Consider the following 23,605-nt stretch of genomic DNA (forward strand, 5'->3'; position numbering starts at 1 on the left):
GGGTCTAGCCCTATTTCAAAATCTGAAGATTTGTAGTCATGAAAAAACAATGTAGAGCCATACTCACTGTAATAGTGCCCAACATTTACACTCTGGTTTAGGCAAAGATCCCAACCTCCATAGATGTCATAAACCTGCCTTCAAATGGTCAATGTTGTCCTAAACTTAGTGGAGTCATGAATAGACTTCTTCTTGAGCCTTCCTCCACAAAAACTACCGCTCAAGCCAAGACTTCATTAAATACAAAGGTGCTAGAAGTATGTTTGTAGACCCTCTTGCTTAGTTATCTTGACGAAAAAAATCAGAAAACTTGGCAAAAGCTGCTTGATTGATTTGATATGATTCTATACTTTGATTTGCTACATTCGAAGAGGTGACATTTGTGATAAGATTCAAGAAGCTGGTCAAGGTCTTCTATTGAACATCATATTTTCACTTGCATCAATTGAGGAGCATCAATGCCTCGTTGAATGCTCAGAGGATGCTCTATCAAAAGGAGACTCCCAAGGGTTCTTTTCATGCATACCTAGCAGCAAGTCTATGGCCAAAGCTATGTCGCCTAGTGTTTGTCTTGTAGCTCGTGCTACAAAGAGGTCAACAAGATAGTGCATGTCCAACTGCTTTTAACGCACACACGTAGTTTAAATTTTCACCTTTATTTTTATCTCTTTGTAAGTTGCGATGAGCCATGCTTTTAATAGTATTTTTTGTCAATTTCTAGAATTTCCATGTGGAAATTTGTGGTTGGGTTTAGAGCAAGGCTCGAGAAAAGGTAGGTTCAATTTATCCAAAACCTCCTAAAATCAAAATATGGCCACGTCAAAGTTTCCAAGGAGGATTTGAGGTCGGCATAAATTTCAAGAATCTTAGTTGAAAGTTCAATGTTATATAAAATTTCCATTCTCGAGTATGGTTTTCACCTTCTCAAAAGGGGTGAAAAGGGAGCTCCATAAAATCAATTTCGCAAGCCCGAGGAATGGCAAGGAAAGGAGTGTGTGCCTTGCCCATTTAGAGCTGAGTCGCACTCTATGCGAGTAAGGGTAGTGGGAAGAGGGAGTTCTCCAAAAACAAAAAAAGAGAAATCTCCTACGTGAAAGTAGAAACCCCGCTATTGTTTTGTTAATAGCTCACTTTTTCGAGGGATTAAGCTATATTTCAGCGTGAGCCCATCTCTCCTCATTCGTAGCAAAAAAACCACTGATGGAAAGCCATGCAACTAACGGATTTATCTCCACAAATTCTCTTCTCATCCCACTCCCACTAGACGCAACCCCTGTGCTTCCTTCTCCCCACTCACCCCAGTCACCAAGGTGCGACTCAGCTCTTAGAGCACTGACGAAGACCCAACTTGACCTCATGACCCATGGAACACCTTGGCACTAAGTAACACCTATATTTAATGCGAGGGGAATACTGGGATCGATGATCGAGGTTGGGGGACGAAATCTTGAGGTGCACGAAACTTGCAAGCTAAAAAAACGAGATGCACTAAACTTGACAGCGAAAAAAATGAGGCGCGTTACCGAGATTTGAACCAGTGACCTTGTAGTCCAAGTTTAGGGTCATATAGGCTAACCACCTCACTCGCACGCACATCATGTATCCACGACTGCTTTTACAACGTTATATTGTAAGTTGACATGCATTGCTCAAATTGTCTAAGTTTAGTTTTTGATTTGATACCTGCGACTACGATCTCCTCGTCCCCGCCCTTGATCCCATTACAACTCCTCGCGTTGAAAGATGTGTGTGGTAAGTTTATAGATCGCGATGTCACGGACAAGTTCACACCTAGTTCACATCGAGTGCACATTGAATTCACACCAAAGTTGGTGTTATGTGCAGACCCTCCCCAATTCACACCAAGCTCACACTTTGTTCACGTTGAGTTCACAACAAGTTCACACCAAATTCGGTGTGGTGCACATACCTCCCGAGTTCACACTTAGTTCAAACGACGATCGGAAGGCCCGGATTGCACCCGCCTCACGATGCACCTTCTGTGGGCTATTGATCCCACCTCCCTAGGGAGGTGTCAATTAATCCCCCTCTTAAATATAGCTATTACTTATTAGTAGCGCTCAGGCGCCGAACATGATCTTTGATGACACGTAAGTCGGGAGACAGAAGCGAATATGTCGTGCGAGTGCTACTCGTACAACGGTACAACGTATTACAGGTGTTGAGGCTGCACGGTGTACTGCTAGCACAGCTTACGGATCGTAAAACACTGTTGCAAGACATGGTCAGCTGACAGCAGCAGCATACGGCACGCATCACAGCAGCAAGCGAGAATACACTGCACGGCTGCAGGTATCTCTCTCTCTCTCTCTCTCACGGTGTCTCACCCACTCACACATGTGTGCTGTCTGAGCTGCTAGTGACCCTACTTCCCTGGCGTAAATGTGTGGCGCTCTGCCGCATGCCGAACGTGTGTAGAGAAGATGCTGTCTCCTTTGTGGAATGGGAGTGATCAGGAGGGTTTAGAATGCTTTGAACCTAGACATCATGCGATGCAGCTACTGATGTGTATTCTGAAGGTGGGTGATCTAATTGAGAGGGAGAGCGAATCCACAATTTTTTCTGATTCTTATGAAATAGTGGAGTACACGCTAAAAAAAGACAAGGAAACAGACTCTTGTTTTATAGGAATGCAACATCAGAGTATCCTATAGATGTTCGCGAGTCACGACCATCTGAAAAGCTGTGCCTTGCAACTATAATCATGGATGATGGAAAGCAAGCCCACAATGAGACTTTGACTCAGAGTAGGTGGTGCATGATATACTGATGGGTACTCTGACTATGCACATGCCGGCCAAGTGTGATGCTTCCTCAAGGGGAATGTTCTTGAAGCACTTCTTTTTTGCAGCATGAATGATTAAAATGATTTCTTAATGTGCTATGCTCTAAGAGGACAAGATAAACAAGGCCTAGAATCTTAAGAATCGATGTAGCATGAGGGTATCCTTCTAGATACTAGGTATGTGCACATCCTGAAGGCTGATGTAAGGATCACGACCATTGTCCTGGAGAAGGACATTCTTAAAGAGGCTTCAAGACGAGGTATGGTGCCCGCTTATGCACTAGTGGACATGTATGTAATACTTCTCTTAGTTGGCCTAGAGAATTTCTTCTATTTTAAGGTCAACTCCCGGAAGAATTTCCTCTTTTGAGGTCAACGCTTTGACAATATAGAAAGAGTGCAAGGAATTGGCCGTAGAATGGGAAACCAATAAACAACCTAAGATTTCACAAGGGGAAGTGTTGTAGAGGCTTTTTTTTTTTCAACATAATCATTTGCAATGCTTTCATTACATTATATGCTCAAAAGGAACAAGCTCAAGGATTTATTGAAAGGATGCCATGCAAAGGCATCCTTCTAGATGGAGTCACTCTGATTCCTATTCATGTGCAACAACGGTAGCCTCAATCAAAGGAAAGCAAATTCAAGACAAAGTTTTAGACATGTATGGCAAATGCTATGATATTTCAAAGGCACAATGGGTGCTTGAGGACATCCGTTCTCAAACTGTACAGTGCTCTCTTTGATTTATTCATCAGAGGATATGCACAAGAAGATGAAGAGATCAAACTCTTAATTTCAACAAACACAGCATGCTGGCGACTTATGCTGGCACATTGAGACGTTTTGCCACAATAGAATTGTGTCATTGCTCACCTGCAAGGTCTTTAGAATGTCATCGTTTTTGGTCACGATGTGGTTGTGGAAGTCACTGCCTATATGAGTGTTACACAACCACTCAAACTTGACAAACGGTTGCTAATTTCAAAACTCAAAGACTTAAAGTTGGGCCTGCAATTAAATCCAAGGTGGGATGTTCGAGACATCAAGGTTCAACGGCTTGAGCCTTGTGCATCCTCAATGAGTGAAGGGCTTGTGTATATAATAGACAATGTGGTAGATTTTGTGTGTAATTGAATGTATTTTTGGTTATGTATTGTTCCTCACATCACACGTTGATTAAAATGCATCTCTCTCTCTCTCTCTCTCTCTCTCTCTCACACACACACACACACACACACACACACACTTGCTATTGTGCATGCCCATCTCTGAGTGAATGCTTATTCGATTGCATATTTGTTACCCTGATCGAGTGTCGCTCACTCTTCTCATGACTACATGCTATTTCAGATGGCAAGCAACCTCACCAATTCTATGGCATGGTGAGGACGGCGATGATGGCGTGGCTGCTGTATCTGTACAACAAAACTGGACAACTTGCTTCCGAGCAACATAAAGGTTTGCCCTTCTGCCCACCATTCTTTCATAATCTTTGTGGAATCTGTCATAGTCTGCCTAAGATGACCCTGGTCGCTTGATAAGAAGCTCCATGGAGTACGCAGAACTTGCCTCCCCATGTGGTTCATAAGGAGGGGCTCCTCCCGTCTGTGCGACTTGAGTTCATCAGATTTAACTTTCTGGTAGCTGACTAGCGTCATTGGCACAAGATTGGTAGAGCTCTAAACGAAAACAAGTATTATAAACTTGTTTATGATTGCAGAGCTGCATCTTCTTAACCATCTTCTTGTATGACTGCTTTTTAAAACCCTCAGCTGACTGCAAAAAGATCATCCAAGATTCTAAGGGCTATTCATGATAAGATCAAATACTCATACCAGCAATTGTAGCGCATGGCATGTGCTAGAGCAGCATGCAAGAATACACTGCCTCTCTCTCTCTCTCTAGCTCTGCAAGCGACCTTATTGCACATTTTTCGGGCTTAAGTGTCCAAGTATGTTCCTCTTCCTCACGCACAATGTGCGCTGAGAAGGCTCCTGGAATGTGCTGGGTTGATAATAATAACCACGAACGTTTCAGACATGAAACGCCGAAACGTTTCACCCAAGAGAGGAGCCTCAGTGAAACGTATGACCGAAATTTAATTTTGGATATATATAGTATTATATAAACACATAATAAGAGGCACCCCCAAAATTTTTAAGCGTTTCAGTAGAGGCGTCTCACCTGCATGCTGAAACGTTTCGAGCGTTTCACATTTCACCCTGGCCGAAACGCGTTTCGCATTTTCGCTGGCCCGGTTGAACAGTTGCAACGTAAGGGCATTTCCTAATACAATAACCCATGCGAGCATTCCTAAAGCCTGTTCCGTGACCCATTCGGCTAATGAGCATGAGGCAAGGGTTTGGGAGTGCTGGCTGGTGTCTGGGAGGCATGTACGAGAACAGAGTTCCTTTGAAAATAGTCGCCTCATGAAATGCTTGTCGAGTGACCAGCTGTGTTTAGAATGTTATGAACTGATGCAACATGACGCCAATGCAGTGGCTGATGGTATTCTGAGGTGTATGATCTAATTGGGCTAAGGAATGAGAGAGAGGGAATCCGCGATGATTTTTTGATTCTCACCAAGTAGTCTGGAGTATATACCCAAAAAGGACAAGGAAAGTGGCTCTGGTTTCAAACAAGGTTGTACCGTACGTACATACGTATGGATTCTCTCGGTACAGTACAACCGTACATTACGGATCCATACCGTACGGATAAGATCCGTACGTACGGTTTTTTTCAAAACAAAAAATCATGGTCGGATTATCTCTGTGTGCTCACTTGTTTTAAATGAGGGTCTTTTCTGCCCTTTAACTATGGTTTGAAGATTGCTTTATAACAGTAGTCACTGCAGAGAGGGCCCCATACCACCATGCCTCGCGAAGCCAATCAACTGTGGAGTTCATTGCTTATAAGTTCTTGCAATGAGCAGTGATTAATTGTCACTTTGTGGGAGTGAAATTTGAGATCATATCATCGTACAAGTCACATATGTATGCATTCATGGTAACAGGTATTGTGCATTTGTCAAGTGTATAGGTGGCAAGTGACAAGTAACTTGATTGATGTTCACGGCAAGTAGGTCTCTCCAATGAGCTATATAGAGTGAATAGTTTAAATATTTGTAGGTTTCTATTGTGAAATTCCTATTTTTAATTTTTTTTTTTAAGTTTCTTCTACCAATGGTGGGTATTTTTACGTACCTTATACCTCAATCCATACAGGATTGCGTACCTTATGTACCAAATTTGTACCGTATTTTACGTATGGTTCCACCTTGGAACTTTCAAAGGAACGCAAGAAAAGATTGTTTTCATAGATAGAATAACCTATACGACTACCTTGAAAGCAAGAGTGCCTGCAATAGTAGCCATAGACAATGGAAAAAAGAATTCACGAATGAGATTTTGGTTGAGTAGGTAGCATATAATGGCACTGCTCTTTTCAAGACGTAACTATATACAGGATTTTTTTTTGCAACATCTTGTTTGCAATGCGTGATCACATCATATGCTCAAAGGACAAGCTCAACAAGCTTTAGAATGTATTGAACAAGTGCATTGCAAGGGCATACTTCCAAAAGGAGGAAATATGTGTGCATCCTAATGAGTGCACAACGATTGAAGCCATGCAAACAAACGAAAGAAAATTTGCAGCAAAGTATTTGGACATCCTATATTAGAACATTGAATTGTATTTGGTACTTCATTGCTATCACATACTAAAACTTTATGGGATAGTGCGTTGGCTGTAGGGTACATAAATAAAGGTGAAGCTGAGCAAGAATTCTAAGCTTACACAATAATCATAGGAGTCGTTGCAAACTAATATTGTGCTGGGTTGTGCTTTCTAAATTGTGTATGCCAAGTATGAGGAGTGTTTAGAGTCATGGTGGGTAGTTCTTACCAAACGGCTCTCTCTAGGAGTACGCTTATTTTCAGACACGAACAGACACTCAACTTCCTAGAAAGTATGCAGCATGAGGGCATTTAGGGCCTTTGCCTGCCTATTAAAAGTTTCTATCACAATCAAAGCTCTTGACAAGAGGAAAGCCATTCATAAGAAGATTGTGAGGCAAGGCCAGGGTTGTTATCATATGATACTACAGTAAAGATGGTATGGTTTTGTATGAGAAAATACAATGTATTACAATTTATATATATGGTTTACATTCATATACGGTGTGTTTTTACAAACTCTCAAGAACCATTAAATATCATACGGTGTGTAGTATCGTACGCACGTCAATAAGACTGTAGAGTACGGTGTATTTGTAAGATGTGGACATTTGTACACCATATAGAAACTTCCATGTGGAAGGCTTGTTTTGTCAAACACTAATGTATTTGCAATACAATTTCCGAATGTATGCCAAATGCTAGGATATTCAAAGGAACATTGTTGTGCTCTAGGACATCCCTTTTTAAATTGCTTAGTGCTCTATTGGTGAAACCGGCCCGTGGGGCGGTAGGCTTTGGCTTTCACCTGATCTTTAACACTTGAACTATAACGACAGAAAGCAGAGACTTAAAAAGGAACGTGTAATTGGGAATTACACTTCAAGACATAGCACGGCTTATTAGGTAGAGCGCTCCCAAGCAGACAACGACACCTGTAGGCCCCAAAGGTTGGCGCCCCTTTCGGTATTTCTTTATTACTTTTCAAGAATGAGGAATAAGCTACAAAACTAGAGTCCTTGAGACCTACACTTGCATCCAACTAGATGACACTTGTGCATGCAAAATTTTGGCAACATAACGGCCCCAAAACTTGCCATGGACAATTTCCCAAGCTTCGACTCGTTTCCAATAGCACGTTGTAATTACTTGTTTTTCAAGTGTTTTCAGCCCTAAACAACCCCCGAACTGTCGTCTAACAATGGGGCACGGTTCCCAATGATTCTGGCATCATTGTGGTTGCAAAACAGTCCAAAACAACGCGTGCACAACACTAAAAAGGCACCTGTTTGGTGAGGTTATGGCCCTCACCGGTGCCTGCTTTGGAGTAACAATTAGCTACTCCTATTCTTGCTTAAAGAGGCTCTTGCCTCGGCACAAAAGCATGAAACCACACAGCTGTACATCAGTCAAATGAAGAGCCCTCTTGCGAGACATCACATAACTGCACGTAGGGGAGAGAGAGAGAGAGCAGTGTGTAGTGTGCAGGTCATCACTCCTAGCACCACACTGTACATAGAGTGGAAAGCATGCACTCCATAGCTCTTAACCTATGACAAAAGCTGAAAATGGCGCCCCCTCTTGCTGAAAACAGCTTGCCCCAGCCTCCAAAAGTGGCAGATTCACTCACATAGTGACACCTCGCCCACTTTCCGAGTTTGGGCTTCCCCGCTAAAAATATCTCAACCGGCGCGTTAGTTGACTTGGCAGTAGAGTTGTAAAATGTTCCCCTTGTCATTCCGGAGGTAATGACGCGAACAGATTTCATGGCCCAAAATAGAGTTTCCTAATTTTTAGGATTAGTCTTCTGACCATCTATCCCCATTGGGACCGCATCCAAACATGCAATGTGGCCCAATTGTCAGGTACTTTCCTTTGGTGACCCCACCTTGGCTTTATGCCTTTATTGAGTTCACTTCCTAGTATTCACCAACTTGCTAAATGCGATGGGGGGACCTACATGATCTTGAACTGAGCCTAGACATCCTCTTACTATACGAATTCTAGTGCTGACGAGCTTCTCGTTTGCTGGTGAAACTATCGTTCACATTGGCCATACAATGTCCGACCATTTGCAACTTCAAAAAGAGGGTCTTAAAAATAAAACAAAAATCATTGGAAAGAAACCAACAACTAAGGTTAGCAGTTTCCACGTCCTCGTGACATAGTTAACAATTGCCGCGTCCTCGTGACATACCCCCTCTTGAACTCACAAACATCCTCGATTGCATACCATAAATACACGCCACTGATGATCTTGTGTTGTTTGCACTCTTCTATCATCGCATGTATCCGGAAGAAAGAAAGGTCGTGACACATTGATACAAATGACTTAATGAGACCTTCATACTTTTGTCATTTCCATCTATTACACTGAATTCATATGTACAGTTGATGTGCTAGCCCTATCATTACCCCTCCTTTGCACAGGTTGGGTTGAGGTATAAGTAGGTTGCAAGATCTGGAAGTGATGGGTTTCTTCACGCACTTCAAGGGGTGGCAGAAAAATCCAAGCAATTCACCAAATAAAGGGTTTATTGACACAAATCAGTGACGTGACAGTCATTTGGGCAAAAGAAACCACACCCACATACACCCCAGGTGTTGTGGCAGACATAGCCCTGGACATGGACGGTAGCAAAGCAAAGCACACACACCCTCTCCCTGGCTGGCTGGTCCCGAATTTTCCGATGTCTTCAAACGTGGCAGGCCCGTACGGCAATCTCGTAAATTGAGTGGGAAATTGCGTTGCAGAGCTAACGTGACAGATTTCCGTATGGTAGCTGTACGATAATTTTTACGTAAAAAAAAGCTGCCATCTTTTATTCTACGCAGGGCATTAGAAAGAGAGAGAGAGCTTTTGCTTTATTTTATGGCAAGGATTTTGATTTATAGTTTTGGGGCTTTGCTTTTGGCATCCCTTGTAAACCTTTTTAAGTGTGGGCAGGGCTTCCACTTCTCAGAGCATCTGGACGTAGAGTCTGAGTGAGAACCTCCCACTCCCATGTACTTTGTGCAACAGAATAATACAAAAAGAAATACCGAAGGGGGCGCCAGTCTTTGGGGCCAATCTTGACTTGGAGTGTCCAAGTCTGTTGCAGTGATATCAGAGCACGGCCGATTTCTCTTCTACCGAGAAATCCGATCCTTTTTACGCGGCACTTATGGATTCCAGCAAAGGACAGTCGACTTCCTCTGCATCCGAAGATACGGGAAGAGATCACGAAGAAGATTCACGCGAGGAGTACGGCCCGTCTCGGCCTACTCAGGTGGAACTTGAAGAGATGGAGCATCGACGATGCAACCAAGACGATGCTAAATTTTGTGAAGGACCCAAAATTTGCAAAATTTATGACTCAGACCTCCTTCGACGAGGTGCACTCATAGTGGCGGCAAACCACAGAACCACCCCTCAAACCGGCACTCAAGAAACCTCCTACTCCAAGGATGTTTATAGAGCAAGAATTAGAAGAGGTGGTTGATACACGGATTTCTCAGCTTTTTGACGTGCAGAACAAAGCCGAAAAGCACGACAAAAGCAGAAGAAAGTCATTGACTTCACGGGTTATTTGGGTCGTCAGTATACATTTGCCTCGGCAAGAAAGCAAAAGAAGCATATGCGATTTGAAGGAGTACCTAGTTCTTCTTCTTCTTCTGACAGTTCTGCTAGCTCCTCTGACTCGAGCGAAGAAGACACAAAAGGAAAAAAGCGAAGCAAAAAGCAAAGCTTCAGAAAGGGCAAGAAAAAGGCAAAGAAGTCTAAATCTCGCCCAGTTGTTGACAGTTCTACAGAGGACTCGTCTTCGGATAGTTCGGACTCTGACGACAACAGCTTTTATGCAAAGAATAAGAATTTTTATAAAGCTAATCAGTATGACTTTCTAGAGGATAAAAGCAAGAAAGTCCGAGAGTTTAAGTAAGGTGGACAATCAATTAAATTTGACACGTTTTCTGGTTATAGAGATGCTTCGAAGGCTTTGTCTTTCATACAACAGCTTGACATAGCTTTCTTTGGAGGGCGTTACTCAGAGCACTCCAAGATTCAAAGGACTACCTCTTACTTCAAGGGAAATACTCGAACTTGGTGGTCCACGCTTCTATTGAACAAGATTGCGCGAGTTAAATGACTGAAATTTAAAAGGCTTTTTATTTCTTCTTGGTTGACTCAGGAGTACGAACGCAACATACTAACTGCTTGGAATCATCTTCGGATGACCAAGAAGGATACATTGGACGCATATTGCGAGAGATTTTGGAGCTCTTTTCTACCAGCCTCTTCATTTAAGAAGATCTCATTCAAAGAACAAATTGAGCTATTTACCTTGGGACTTCCTACAGAGATCCGAGATCACTGCTTAGAGCAAAAGTCAGATTCCATTCAGGAACTGACGAGTCATGCAAAATGGGGTTTTGCCATTCATTCATGCAGTTTGACCTACCCCACAGATGAAATCATGACGCAAAGGACCGAATGGACTTCGAATAATGAAAGTAGAAAGAGGAAGAGCAATCGAAAAACGAAAGAAAAGGATGCACGACCCAAGCTCACTCTTCAAAAGAGAGCTCTCTATATCAAGAGGAGAAGTGCTTTGGATGCGGGGAAAGTGGGCATATCTCCGCGAAGTGCCATAAAAAGGCATCAAAAGAACAGAACGACAAGGATGAAGAGTCAAGACAGGCCTGAGGGTTCGAAAGCAACTGAGGAACGTGGACGAAAAGGCAAGATAAAAGCAGGACTAGTTCCAGATTGCATGGGTACTGACCCAAGCACGATTGACGAGAGTATAGAACTTTGCCGAACTTGGGACAAAGTGAAAGACCAAGAAGCCCTGATCTTCTTTGATGGAGGAGCCAAGGCCAACTTCATTTCACCTGAATTGGTGGTGCGGCTCGAGATCACACGTATTCAGATGGGACCACTAGCAGAGGCAGTTCTAGCGCCACCCGACAGGGACGTAGCCATTACACCTGCCATTGGCAAACTTCGGTTGCATTGTCAGGGGTATTTGGGGCAGAAGGACTTCTACATAATGAATGCCCTTGGAAGGTTGTGATGTCCTCTTGGGAATTCCCTGGTACCATAAGAACAACGTCGTGGTCGACTATCAGGCAAGAAAAGCGACTTTGACTACGGATGTTAGGTGCAGCGGAATGAATGTTGTATTTTCTCAAGATTAGTTATCTTTATTGCTCAAGGTTCCTTTTAGTTCTTAGGGAAAGAAAGAGCTATCCGTCTTGTAGAGTGCTGTGGTCACGAACAAAGTGAGTGGATATTGTGCGTGCAATGAATGAGACTGAGAGAAGGAGAGAGAAGAGATACGACACCGAGAGGTTGTAAAACCCTCCTCCGAAGGCCCCACTCTCGTCGGCGAGAGTGGTCTAACTTGATTGCACAAAGGTGTACAATGCGGATGCAATGGACTGATGCAATGGGACTATGCCGATGACGACGACGAAGGTGATGACGACGACTCGATGGCTGAAATCTGTAGGCTTCTAATCGTTGAATTCGGGGACTGTTTCGGTTGCTGAAAATGACTGTTTTGGCTGCGTTTTCTTGGGCTAAACTTGGGGGATCATCTGCAATTGAATGGGGGAAATCTGCTAATGTTCTGCTGCTGAAAACCTGCGTTTTCCAATGGCTGAAAACTGTGGATCTGCTGGCGTTTTTGATGGGCTGAAAAATGCTGAGAAATGTTGAAGTGTGCTGGCGTTTTTGGATGAAAACGCTGGCTGAAGGGCTGGCGTTTTTTCACTGAAAACGTTGGGCTGAGGGGTGCTTGGGCGATCATGCAAGGGCAAGAAAGCGGGGGAAGCTGCTGTGGTAGGAATCGCCAAGGGAGGGATGAAGATGGCAAGGATCTACTGCTGGGAGGGGGTTCTGCTGAGAAGTTGCTTGTTGAGCGGGAAGCTCCTACTGCCTCTTCTGCCAGAAAGTGTGAACTTTGGTTTTCTTATATATTAACTTAGCAAAATTGCCCTACCTACTTTTGTAGGAAAGTCACTCAAAAATAATAGGTGAAAATCCCAATAAATAGGAAAATAGGCGAACTGCACTGGAAAATTCCCCTAACTGATGCTAATGGATTCTGATGGGAATTCCGATGATCATGTTGTGTGCAACCGGAGGATATGCATCTATTGCTAAGTGACTGTTGCTAATTGGACTATTTCTTACTTTTAATGATTAATTTCTTTTTATGAAATTAGTATATTTTAATGTGTACACTAAGAACTGTTAAAAGATTGTAGCTACAAGAAATGCCATCAGGAACGGACAACTCTGATGTGTCATTTGATGGGTGACGGTAAACATCACGAAGGAGTTTCCGTAAGTTCAGTGGAAAGGGTCGGGTTACGGGTGCCCTTGATGCGTCACATGATGGGTGACGGGTGCATCAGAAAGGGGGCCTTTCGTAGGCTAAGGAGGAAATCCGAACTGAGTAAGAAAGTACGCGTAAGAACGCAAGCACAAGAATAAAGATGGGTTCAATGACGCTTTTTACGAAAGGCAAGAACGGTCGCGGGAGGACAGATGTTTTCCCGCGAGGAGTCTGTGTCTGCATTGCATCTGTGTCGTGTCCTGCACTCGGGGACACTTGGAATGTGTCCGTGTAGCATTGTTTTCACTAACTGAGTGAGTTTTTAAAGTTTGAACAGGTTCACACTTTATTTTATAAAGTGACCGGCCCCTTTATTAATAAAATAAAGCAAGCAGGGCTCTTATAAAAAAAGCCAGCGCTAATATCTATGCAGGGGGCTGAATTGCGATCTCTATCTCTCCTCTTTCCCAAAAACGCGATTTTCTCTCTCCTCTCTCTAGGAGCGCCAAGTTCTGCTTTTGGACCCCTATTCCTGTCGAGTGTCGGACCCTATAAAAGGGTAGCCAACGTTTCAGTTTGGAGAGCCGGAAGCAACAAAAAAGCACCAACGCTAGGGTTTTGGAGCAGAGTCTGGCGACGAAAACTGCAAGTATTCGCGTGACGACTGAGTACGGAGGTCGATTCTCCGAGCAAGAAGCGATAGGTATAAGGTGTTGATACGCTTTGAGAATTGTTGCTTTGTGTGGTTTGTTTTGCAAGAATCTCCCGTCTTACGGGAAGGCCCTTTACGGGAAGTACGGCTTCACGCCTAAGTCCCTTACGGGAAAGTACGCCTTCACGCCTAAGTCCCTTACGGGAAAGCACGGCTTCGCGCCTAAGTCCCTTACAGGAAGGAGCGGCCTTGTGTCTAAGCCCTTTACGGGAAAGCACGACCTTCGGGTCTAAGATTACAGAACGGAGGGGTTTCCTCGGGTTCTCGTGCATGTATAAGAATTCTCCCTGAATAAAAGAATACTCTTTACGGGGGGGGACCAGCCCATCTTCTGGTCCCCAATACTGTGTCGATCTTCTCCCTTCTCTCATGTTTGCAAAGTACGCTCCCGTTTTGTGACAGTGGTATCAGAGCTCAGACTCCTCTCTTTCTCTGCAAAGAAGGACGATTCCGGGAAGAACGGGAAGAACCATGTCGAGCCAAGGGAGAAGCGTTGAAGAGGAGCTTCAACAAGTGCAAGCTCAGCTTGCGGAGTTGCAACAAATCTTACTGTTGCCAGACGTCCAAAAGCTTTTGGGCGGAATGAAGAAAACGAATGGAACTGATGCAGCCAAGCATCCAGACAACATTGTTGGCGTGAGACCACAGGAGGCAAGAGAAGAAGAACGTGCCGAGATGCACAAAGGATCTTCGGATCGGAATGAATGGCCTACTTCAAGGAAAGGCCAGGAAAAAGCGCTCTCTTTGCTAGACGAGAGCAAGGACATCTCTATCTCATCTCCATCTTACTCTCCTGATTATACTTCTACTTCTCGATCATCTCGTCAGAAGGAGGAAGCCGCTACTGCCACTACCCTACATCAACCTAAAGATAAGCCTCGATTCAAGAAGCAAGGTCGCAAGTCTCAACATCGCACGAGAGTCTTCAAATCAGGCGACAAGGACATCAAGTTCGAAACCTCCAACGGACGGAGAGACATCTCCAAAGCACTGTCCTTCATCAGACAGTTTGAAGTCGCCTTTACCAATGGGCACTTCATAGAGAAATCCAAATTACGCCATGTGGGGATGCACCTCAAGGAAACGGCAAGTAATGGGTGGTTAGCCAAGATTCTGGAAGGTTCTCAGGCCAGAACTTCGGAGAGCTTCAAATCTGAATTTTATGAACAATTTCTTCCACCTGACTTCGAGCAGGACATACGGAAGGAATGGGATTGGCTTGCCCATAAGGAACATGAAAGAGTAACGACTTATGTGGACAAGTATTGGTCGGTTCTTCTGAAGGTCACTCCTTTCATGAAGACTGCCGACAAGGAAAAGAAAAGAAAATTCGAAGCGAGTCTCCAACCGCAGCTTCGAAAGAGTATGAAGGTGTATCCGCATGATACTCTTCAAAGGATGATGGAGTCAACAATCATCGCTGAGGATTTGCACTCAACTGGGACGCCCAGAAAGATGGAGCATAGCACTTACCGTGCAAGGCAAAGAGGGGTCTACGATGACCATGGGGACCAAGGAAGAAAACGTCCTCCATCTAGAGACGATGATCATTCTAAGAAGCCAGAGGGCACTGGCAAGCGAACTAAGTATCTTTCTCCTACTCAACTTCAAACTTTCAACGAGGAAGGAAGATGCTTCTACTGTGGCGAGAAAGGACATATGAAACCGGATTGCCCTCTAAAGCAGCAATGGCAAGAGCAAGCCTCTACGAGGCAAGAGAAAGCAAGGAAGGAACCCGCACCACCAAGTTCGAACTCAATCCTAGATGTTCAAGGAAACACAGAATCTGAGAAAGGGAAGCGTCAACTTCTGAAGGGCTGGGGGTCTTTGAACAACCAGCGAGTATTGATTCTTTATGATCCAGGATCCACGGATAACTTCATCTCCCTCGATACTGTGGAACGATTGTGCCTCACACCGGCTCAGCTTGGCACACCGGTTACATCCGAATTGGCATTCGAGGGGTTGACAACCAATGCAACTCCCGTGCAAGGACAGCTCAATCTTCGGATTGGCGAGTACAAGGACCGCGAATCATTTTTGATGGCACCCATCGAGGGATGTGATATCATCTTGGGCATGCCATGGCACTTCCACATGACACCTATTCCCGACTATGTGAAAAAGACCCTCACTTTTGATCATGGGGGTAAGAAAATAAAGATTCAAGCTGATGCAGGAGATTGGCAGTTCCCAATTGTAAGCCACATCTCCATTAAGAAAGAAATGAAGAAGTGTGTTTCTGCTTACTTGATTTTTGCAAAGGATAAAACTAGTAGGGACTCTTTCTCTAGTTTGGAAATTAAGCGTCTTCAATTTATTGAAAAGTACAAGGATTGTTTCACAGAAACACTTCCTGATGAACTCCCTCCGGTACGCCCGGAAGATCACCGCATAGATTTCATACCGAGTAGCTCGCCTCCCAATCAACCCCCTTATCGGGTAAGTCTTGCTCAACAAGAGGAAATTTTGAAGCAAGTCAACGAGCTTCTAGAGAAAGGGTTAGTACGGCCCAGTGCTTCACCCTACTGCTCTCCAGTTCTACTGGTGCAAAAGAAAGATGGCACGTTTCGGATGTGGATAGACTATATGTCTTTAAACAACATCACAATCAAGAATCGCTTTCCGATCCCTCGGATTGATGATATACTTGATAAGTTGCAAGGTGCAAGTGTCTTTAGTCGCATAGACTTAAAGAGTGGGTATCATCAGATACGGATCGCCCCTGAGGATGTCCATAAGACGGCCTTCCGCACAACCTTTGGACTATATGAATTTTTGGTAATGCCTTTCTGCTTGACCGATGCTCCTGCGACGTTCAATCGCATGATGGACCGCATTTTCAGCCCGTATCGAGCTTTTACGGGAGTATTCTTTGACGACATACTCCTCTTCTCTAAGTCAGAAGAGGAACATCGGAAGCACTTGGACTTAGTGTTTCAAGAATTGCGAAAGCATGAGTTGCATGTGAATGCAAAGAAGAGCGAGTTCTTTCTCTCTGAGATACACTATCTCGGCCATATAGTCTCTCACAATCAAGTGAGTATGGATCCTGCCAAGATCCGAGTGGTTGAAGATTGGCCTATTCCTACTACGGTACATGATGTACCTAGCTTTTTGGGATTATGTTCATATTATCGAAGGTTTGTCCGAGGATCTGCTCATGTAGCAGGACCACTTCATGATTTGACAAAGAAGAAGATTCCTTTCAAATGGGGATCGAGACAACAAGGAGCCTTTGATCGGCTCAAGTACTTACTAAGCCATGGACCTATTTTGATAGTGCCTGACTTAAGGAAACCATTTGAGGTTCACTGCGATGCTTCAGGCGATTGCATCGGAGCAGTGTTAAACCAAGAAGGCCATGCAGTGGCATATGAAAGCAGACGGCTTAAGGATGCAGAGTTGCATGCATCAATCTACGAAAAGGAACTCTCGGCTATGATTCACGCCTTATCCAACTGGAAGCACTATCTTCTAGGAGTAGATTTTGTGATCAAGACTGATCACCAGAGTTTGCGGTATTTTCTTACGCAAAGGAAACTATCTGAAAAGCAGATGAGATGGGCAAACTTTTTGTCTATGTTTCACTTCCAGATCCTTCACACGGCTGGGAGTAAGAATGTAGTCGCAGACGCATCGTCTAGGCGGCCAAGGGTGAACGCTATCACTTCGGTGTATCACCAAGAATTAGAAGCACTACCGGATTTGTATCCGAATGATACAGACTTCTCCACCATTTGGGGAAAGCTACATCGTGGAGAGAATGAATTTCCCTATTCCATCCGGGACGGTTATCTCTACCACCATCAGGCCATATGTGTGGCGGAACCATTAAGAAAGAAGATCATGGATGAAGCACACGCTTTGCCTTATGCGGGTCATCGGGGCATTCTCCCTACAAGCTTAGCAATGGAAAGATATTTCTTTTGGCCTAGCCTTAAAGCAGACATTGATAAGTATGTCAGGGAATGCTTGGTTTGCCAAAAAGTGAAGTATGATCGACATAAGACGCCTGGGTTGCTACAACCTTTACCTGTGCCTAATGAACCTTGGGAAAGTATTGCCATGGACTTCATCATGGACCTCCCTAGAACTCAGACTGGAAATGACGCGATCTGGACCATTGTGGACAGGTTTAGCAAGCAAGCACACTTCATACCTGTCAAGAAAACGATCAAAGCAGATCATATGGCTAGGGTCTTCCTGGCACAGATCTTTAAGCATCATGGAATGCCTAAGTCTATTGTGAGTGATCGAGATCCTCGCATGACAGGAAATTTTTGGCGTGCCTTGATGGATAATCTTGGTACAAAGCTGAATTTTTCATCTGGCTACCATCCTCAAACGGACGGGCAAAGTGAGATAGCCAATTCCACAGTATTGGATATGTTAAAAGCTTATGTGTCAGACTGGCAATCTGACTGGGAGAAATATTTGCCTCTTGTCGAGTATGCGTATAACAATACCATACACTCATCGACGGGGAAAACACCTTTTGAGATACTTTATGGTAAGCCTTTGCTTCCACCTATCCTTTTAACTAAGGATAAGATTTTCGCAACTGACGAATTTGTCGGGATTTGGACACAGCCTACGGGCAAGTGAGGAGAGCTATTCTACGCTCTCAAGAAAAGCATAAGAAAGATGCAGACAAGCACAAGAGGAATCTCGGCTTAACGGTCGGGTAGTTAGTCTTACTCAAGTTTGAGAAAGCAAGACTTAAGAAACAAGCGTCTCATAAGGGGAAGGTGGTAAAACTTTCTACCCGTTATTATGGGCCGTTTAAGATCACTGAGCAAGTGAATGATGTTACATTCCGATTAGAGCTACCGCCTAATTGGAGGATCCACAATGCTTTCCATGTCAGTTTATTCCGGCCGTATGTGGGACCGCCTCCGAGTTAGCCAAGTGCTGAGGAACCTCCTGAGGTTGAGGAAACAGAAGAAATACTCTAACCGGAGCAGATTGTAAGTCATCAGGAGCGGCCCCTTAAGTCCGGAAAGATAACACGAAAGTATTTGGTTAAGTTCAAGAATTATTCAAACTTAGATGCTCAGTGGATGACTCAAGAGAAATGAGCAGCTTATACCGAGATATTGGAGGTATATGTCCAAGCACTACAATTGAGGTCAACTGTTTAGAAGCCAAAGGGATGTTGCTAATTGGACTATTTCTTACTTTTAATGATTAATTTCTTTTTATGAAATTAGGATATTTTAATGTGTACACTAAGAACTGTTAAAAGATTGTAGCTACAGGAAATGCCATCAGGAACGGACAACTCTGATGTGTCATTTGATGGGTGACGGTAAACATCGCGAAGGAGTTTTCGTAAGTTCGGTAAAAAGGGCCAGGTTATGGGTGCCCCTGATGCGTCACATGATGGGTGATGGGTGCATCAGAAAGGGGGCCTTCCGTATGCTAAGGAGGAAATCCGAACTGAGTAAGAAAGTACGCGTAAGAACGCAAGCACAAGAATAAAGATGGGTTCAATGACGCTTTTTACGAAAAGCAGGAACGGTCGCGGAAGGACAGATGTTTTCCCGCGAGGAGTCTGTGTCTGCATTGCATCTGTGTCGTGTCCTGCACCCGGGGACGCTTGGAATGTGTCCGTGTAGCATTGTTTTCACTAACTGAGTGAGTTTTTAAAGTTTGAACAGGTTCACTTTATTTTATAAAGTGACCGGTCACTTTTAAGTGACCGGTCCCTTTATTAATAAAATAAAGCAAGCAAGGCTCTTATAAAAAAAGCCAGCGCTAATAGCTATGCAGGGGGCTGAATTGCGATCTCTCTCTCTCCTCTTTCTAAAAAACGCGATTTTCTCTCTCCTCTCTCTAGGAGCGCCAAGTTCTGCTTTTGGACCCCTATTCCTGCCGGGTGTCGGACCCTATAAAAGGGTAGCCAGCGTTTTAGTTTGGAGAGCCGGAAGCAACAGAAAAGCACCAACGTTAGGGTTTTGGAGCAGAGTCTAGCGACGGAAACTGCAAGTATTCGCGTGACGACTGAGTACAGAGGTCGATTCTCCGAGCAAGAAGCGACAGGTATAAGGTGTTGATACGCTTTGAGAATTGTTGCTTTGTGTGGTTTGTTTTGCAAGAATCTCCCGTCTTACGGGAAGGCCCTTTACGAGAAGTACGGCTTCACGTCTAAGTCCCTTACGAGAAAGTACGGCTTCACGCCTAAGTCCCTTACGGGAAGGAACGGCCTTGTGCCCAAGCCCTTTACGGGAAAGCACGACCTTCGGGTCTAAGATTACAGAATGGAGGGGTTTTCTCAGGTTCTCGTGCTTGTATAAGAATTCTCCCTGAATAAAAGAATACTCTTTACAAGGGGGGGGACCAACCCATCTTCTGGCTGTCGATCTTCTCTCTTCTCTCATGTTTGCAAAGAACTATAATTTTCAGATTTTCTATGTGCTCGTGTACGCTCCCGTTTTGTGACAGTGACTGGGCATGCACGATCTACGAATAGACTCACAAAAGTGCCAGATCACTGCTAATCTAGACTTGATTGAACTGACTGAACCCTGCTGTGGTGTAGCTTGTCCACGGACACATAGAGTTGGGATGTGTCACGTGACATCCCCTCCTTTTCAAAATGAGGTACTGGTACCAAACTGTATGGCGTCGAGGGAGATCGCCAACAGCACCCGGAATCCTGGAAGGGACTCTTCGCCGGCCCACTCTGTTGTGTGGGTCGTGCGGTACTTGAACTTCATAAAGGTCTGCAACGCTTGCTTCTTTGGGCCGCGCCGAAAGCGAAACAAAGTCTGCTGTGGCTCCTTCGATGCTTCAACTTTGTCTAGAGACCTGCTTCTTTCTTCTTCAAGAATCTCCATGGCTGAAAATTCCTGAACCCATCTCCAACACAAAACCATGAACATACCTATTCCATGTAAAGTGAAGGAAAAAAATCTTGTCTTCTCTAAAGACTGTGTATGCAATGTAGATGAACATAGAGACAGAGTGACAACCCGTTCATCAAACACATGCAAACAATGCGATCGAATCTGTTCTGTTTGATCGAAATCAATCAATTGTGGCAAATCACAATGGAAATGCCCATGCTTGATACTCATACAATCATGTGCTCGTTCAGAAACTGTGTCATGCCAAGGAAGAGACATGGAATGTGACTTCCTGCAAAACAAACTTTTCAACTTTTCATGCACAATCCGCATACATTCGTGCTCATCCATGAGAGAAACGTGCTCAACATACAATGTCATGCCTAGGAAAAGGGATCACATAACGATGCTGACTAAAATACAGGAAACCTTCACGAATGAAACACTCGAACAATGCGTGTGTATCAATCATGCGAACACATAATACTTCCTGTGAGGGCTCCTTGGACCAAGGCTCGAGAGCCAAGATCGCTTCTTCGGGATCTATCGAATCTTCTTGTGGGGGATTTGTGGATCTTGACTCGAAAGCCAAGATCGATTCTTGGTGATTGATCGAATCTACAACGAGGTTAGCTTCGCTAGAAAAAGCATCAACTGACACATCATTCTTGTGAACAATCACATCATCTTCATGCAATTCATCATGCTTGTCTTTTTCATCCAAATCATCATGCAAATCATTATTCATCAAATCATCATGCTTCTCATAATCATGCAATTCCTGTGTGTCATGCTGTGGAGAAAAAGAGACTGAGAGAGTCTCCTTATCTCGAATCCGTTCAACCTTGTCCTGCATATTAGCAATGAGAGATGGAGAAGGAACAATGTCCTCTCCATGAAAGAGAGTAGGAGAATCACTTTTGGCATTGATAGTTAAAGTGCTAGCCTCCCAATAAACGAGAGGGTTGATTTCACGAAACCATTTCATGCCTAAAATCATATCACATCCTGAGAGAGGAGAAACAACAAATCTTCCGGTGAAGGCAGTCTGTTGAATTGCAAACAACACATCAAGGCACTCCTTCATGATGAGAGCATCCATAACAGGACGAAAGCCAGAGACCTCGATAGGAGATCTCGGACTAACTTCGAGGCGGGCTCTCTCAACAAGAGGGGCTGATCACATCATGCATACTACCTGGGTCAAACAATATGACAAAACGGTGCCTCGACGTACGACCATGACATTTAATGAGAGAATCATCAATGGGAGGGTCTTGAGAAACTGTGGGCACAATCGTGTTATCATTCATTGCATTGATAGATGTAGTGCGTGCTGTGGGTTCTTTAGATTCATTCTATTCAAGCTTAGGACATGTTTGTTTTATGTGACCCTTAAGGTGACAATGGAAACAATGACCTTCTTTAGAATACGTGCTTTGTTCTTTCGAAGTGATGTATCCTCCTACAATTCCTTGTGCTACTTTTTCATCTGGAGTAAGCTTAGGTTTAGCAATTGTGTTAGCCTTATCCTTAGATTCATTGGAAGAATTCTTTGATGAGATACTGTTGGAAGATTGGTTAGAAGAGTTATCATTCTTACCATTCTTACCATTATTACCGCTCTGCGGGTTCTGAGAAGTCTGTGAGATACTTGTGAAAGTCTTGTTCTCCTTAGGCTTTCCTTTGTTGTGCTTCATCTCGTGGACGAGAGCAATGGCTACCGCTTTATTGAGATCGATTGGATCGAGTACCTCGACATCATACTTGATATACTCGTCCAATCCGTAAAGAAATGCCTCCTTGCGCTTCGCATCTGATTTGCGTAATTGAGTGCCGAGCTGCAAAACCCGATTAGAAAGACATAACCGGCATACCGTTTTGCTTGAGAGCTCGCCAATCGTCCTTCAATCGTGCAAGGTACTGAGGTGGCATAAACCACGCCTTGAGCTTGTCTTGGAAATCAGCCCAACTAAAAGAAGGGCGTGAAATCGTCGGTTGCCTCTAGGTGCGCGGCTAGCTGTGCCTCTTGCCATGCCCGGTACCAATTTATGACATCACCGGCAAGGTACATAGCTGCCGTCAAAACTTTGTTGTTGCCTGTTTTCTTAGTTGTCGCAAAATAAGCATTAAATTGATGTAACCAAGAATGAATAACAATAGCATCCATCTTACCGTCATACTTACTGAAAGTCAACTTCTCTGTGACTGGATTGTGTGAATCTGTATCGTGGCTTGTGCCACTTGACGAGCTCCCACGATCTTTGGGTGATTCGGTGTTCGAGGCTAGGACTTGAAAAATAAATTCTTGATGACGAATCTCCCTTTGAGCTTCTCGCTCGGCGTCCCTTTCTGCTTTGCGTTCTTTTCGTTCAACGCGCTCGCGTTCGAGAGCAAGTCACTGTTCTTCTTGTCTTGCGGCAAGAGCAATGCGCTCACGTTCCTGAGCAAGTCGATTCTCTTCTTGTTGTGCAGCAAGCTTGTCGTTTCTTTCATCGTGCTCGCGGTCCTTGGCTTCTTGTGCACGGTCCTTTGCTGCTTGTTCATCTGCTTTGCTTGCGAGTTGTGCCAAGGCAACTCGATTCGTTTCTTGTTGTTGTGCCATCATGTCCAACATCGACTTGACCATCATCTCCATAGGAGCGAGGACAACTCGTGGCGTAGATGGCGAAAGGGGAGGGTTGGAAAAATCTCTTGGTGGGGAGAATCCTTCGTCGCCTCTCTCATGCTCATCACCTGAATGCAAAGTATCCATGCCGCTTCGAGTGACGACCATGCACTAGGATCTTTGGTTATTAAGTTCACGAGGAACTTGGGTCTTGAGGTCTTGAGGTTCTTGAGGGTTTCTTTCGCTTGCAAATCGCGTTGGAGAAGGATCTTCTCTTCACCCGAGTTCTACCCTTTTTTGCGGGCGCACCCCTTGGCGGCCTTGCGCTCACACCAAGGTTGCTTTTTCCCACCTCACGTCGATTGGCTGGCCGCTAAGTGCACGGTCCGCTCTCAATGAGTGAAAAGAGACACAAGGGGAGACTGGACAAGCCCTTCTTTCTTGGGATTCCGGTCACTCTTCAACAAAACACGATTAGGAATCGCCACGCCTAAGTAAACTTGGGTTCGTGCGATCGCAACAAGCATAAAAATTCTTGTGGTTCTTTCCTTGAGTAATGCAGAACACTTCCAAAGCTCTGATACCAATGTTAGGTGCAACGGAATGAATGTTGTATTTTCTC

At 44.3% G+C, this 23,605-nt stretch overlaps 1 pseudogene; it reads right to left on the reverse strand.

The window, feature by feature from the left end:
- Positions 1-251: 251 nt before the first annotated feature.
- The window catches only part of LOC147438401 (uncharacterized), a 31,638-nt pseudogene continuing 8,284 nt past the window's right edge, over positions 252-23,605 (reverse strand).

This window comes from Adiantum capillus-veneris, chromosome 17, assembly GCF_014529385.1.
Source record: "Adiantum capillus-veneris isolate H3 chromosome 17, ASM1452938v2, whole genome shotgun sequence".
Taxonomy (NCBI): Eukaryota; Viridiplantae; Streptophyta; class Polypodiopsida; order Polypodiales; family Pteridaceae; genus Adiantum; species Adiantum capillus-veneris.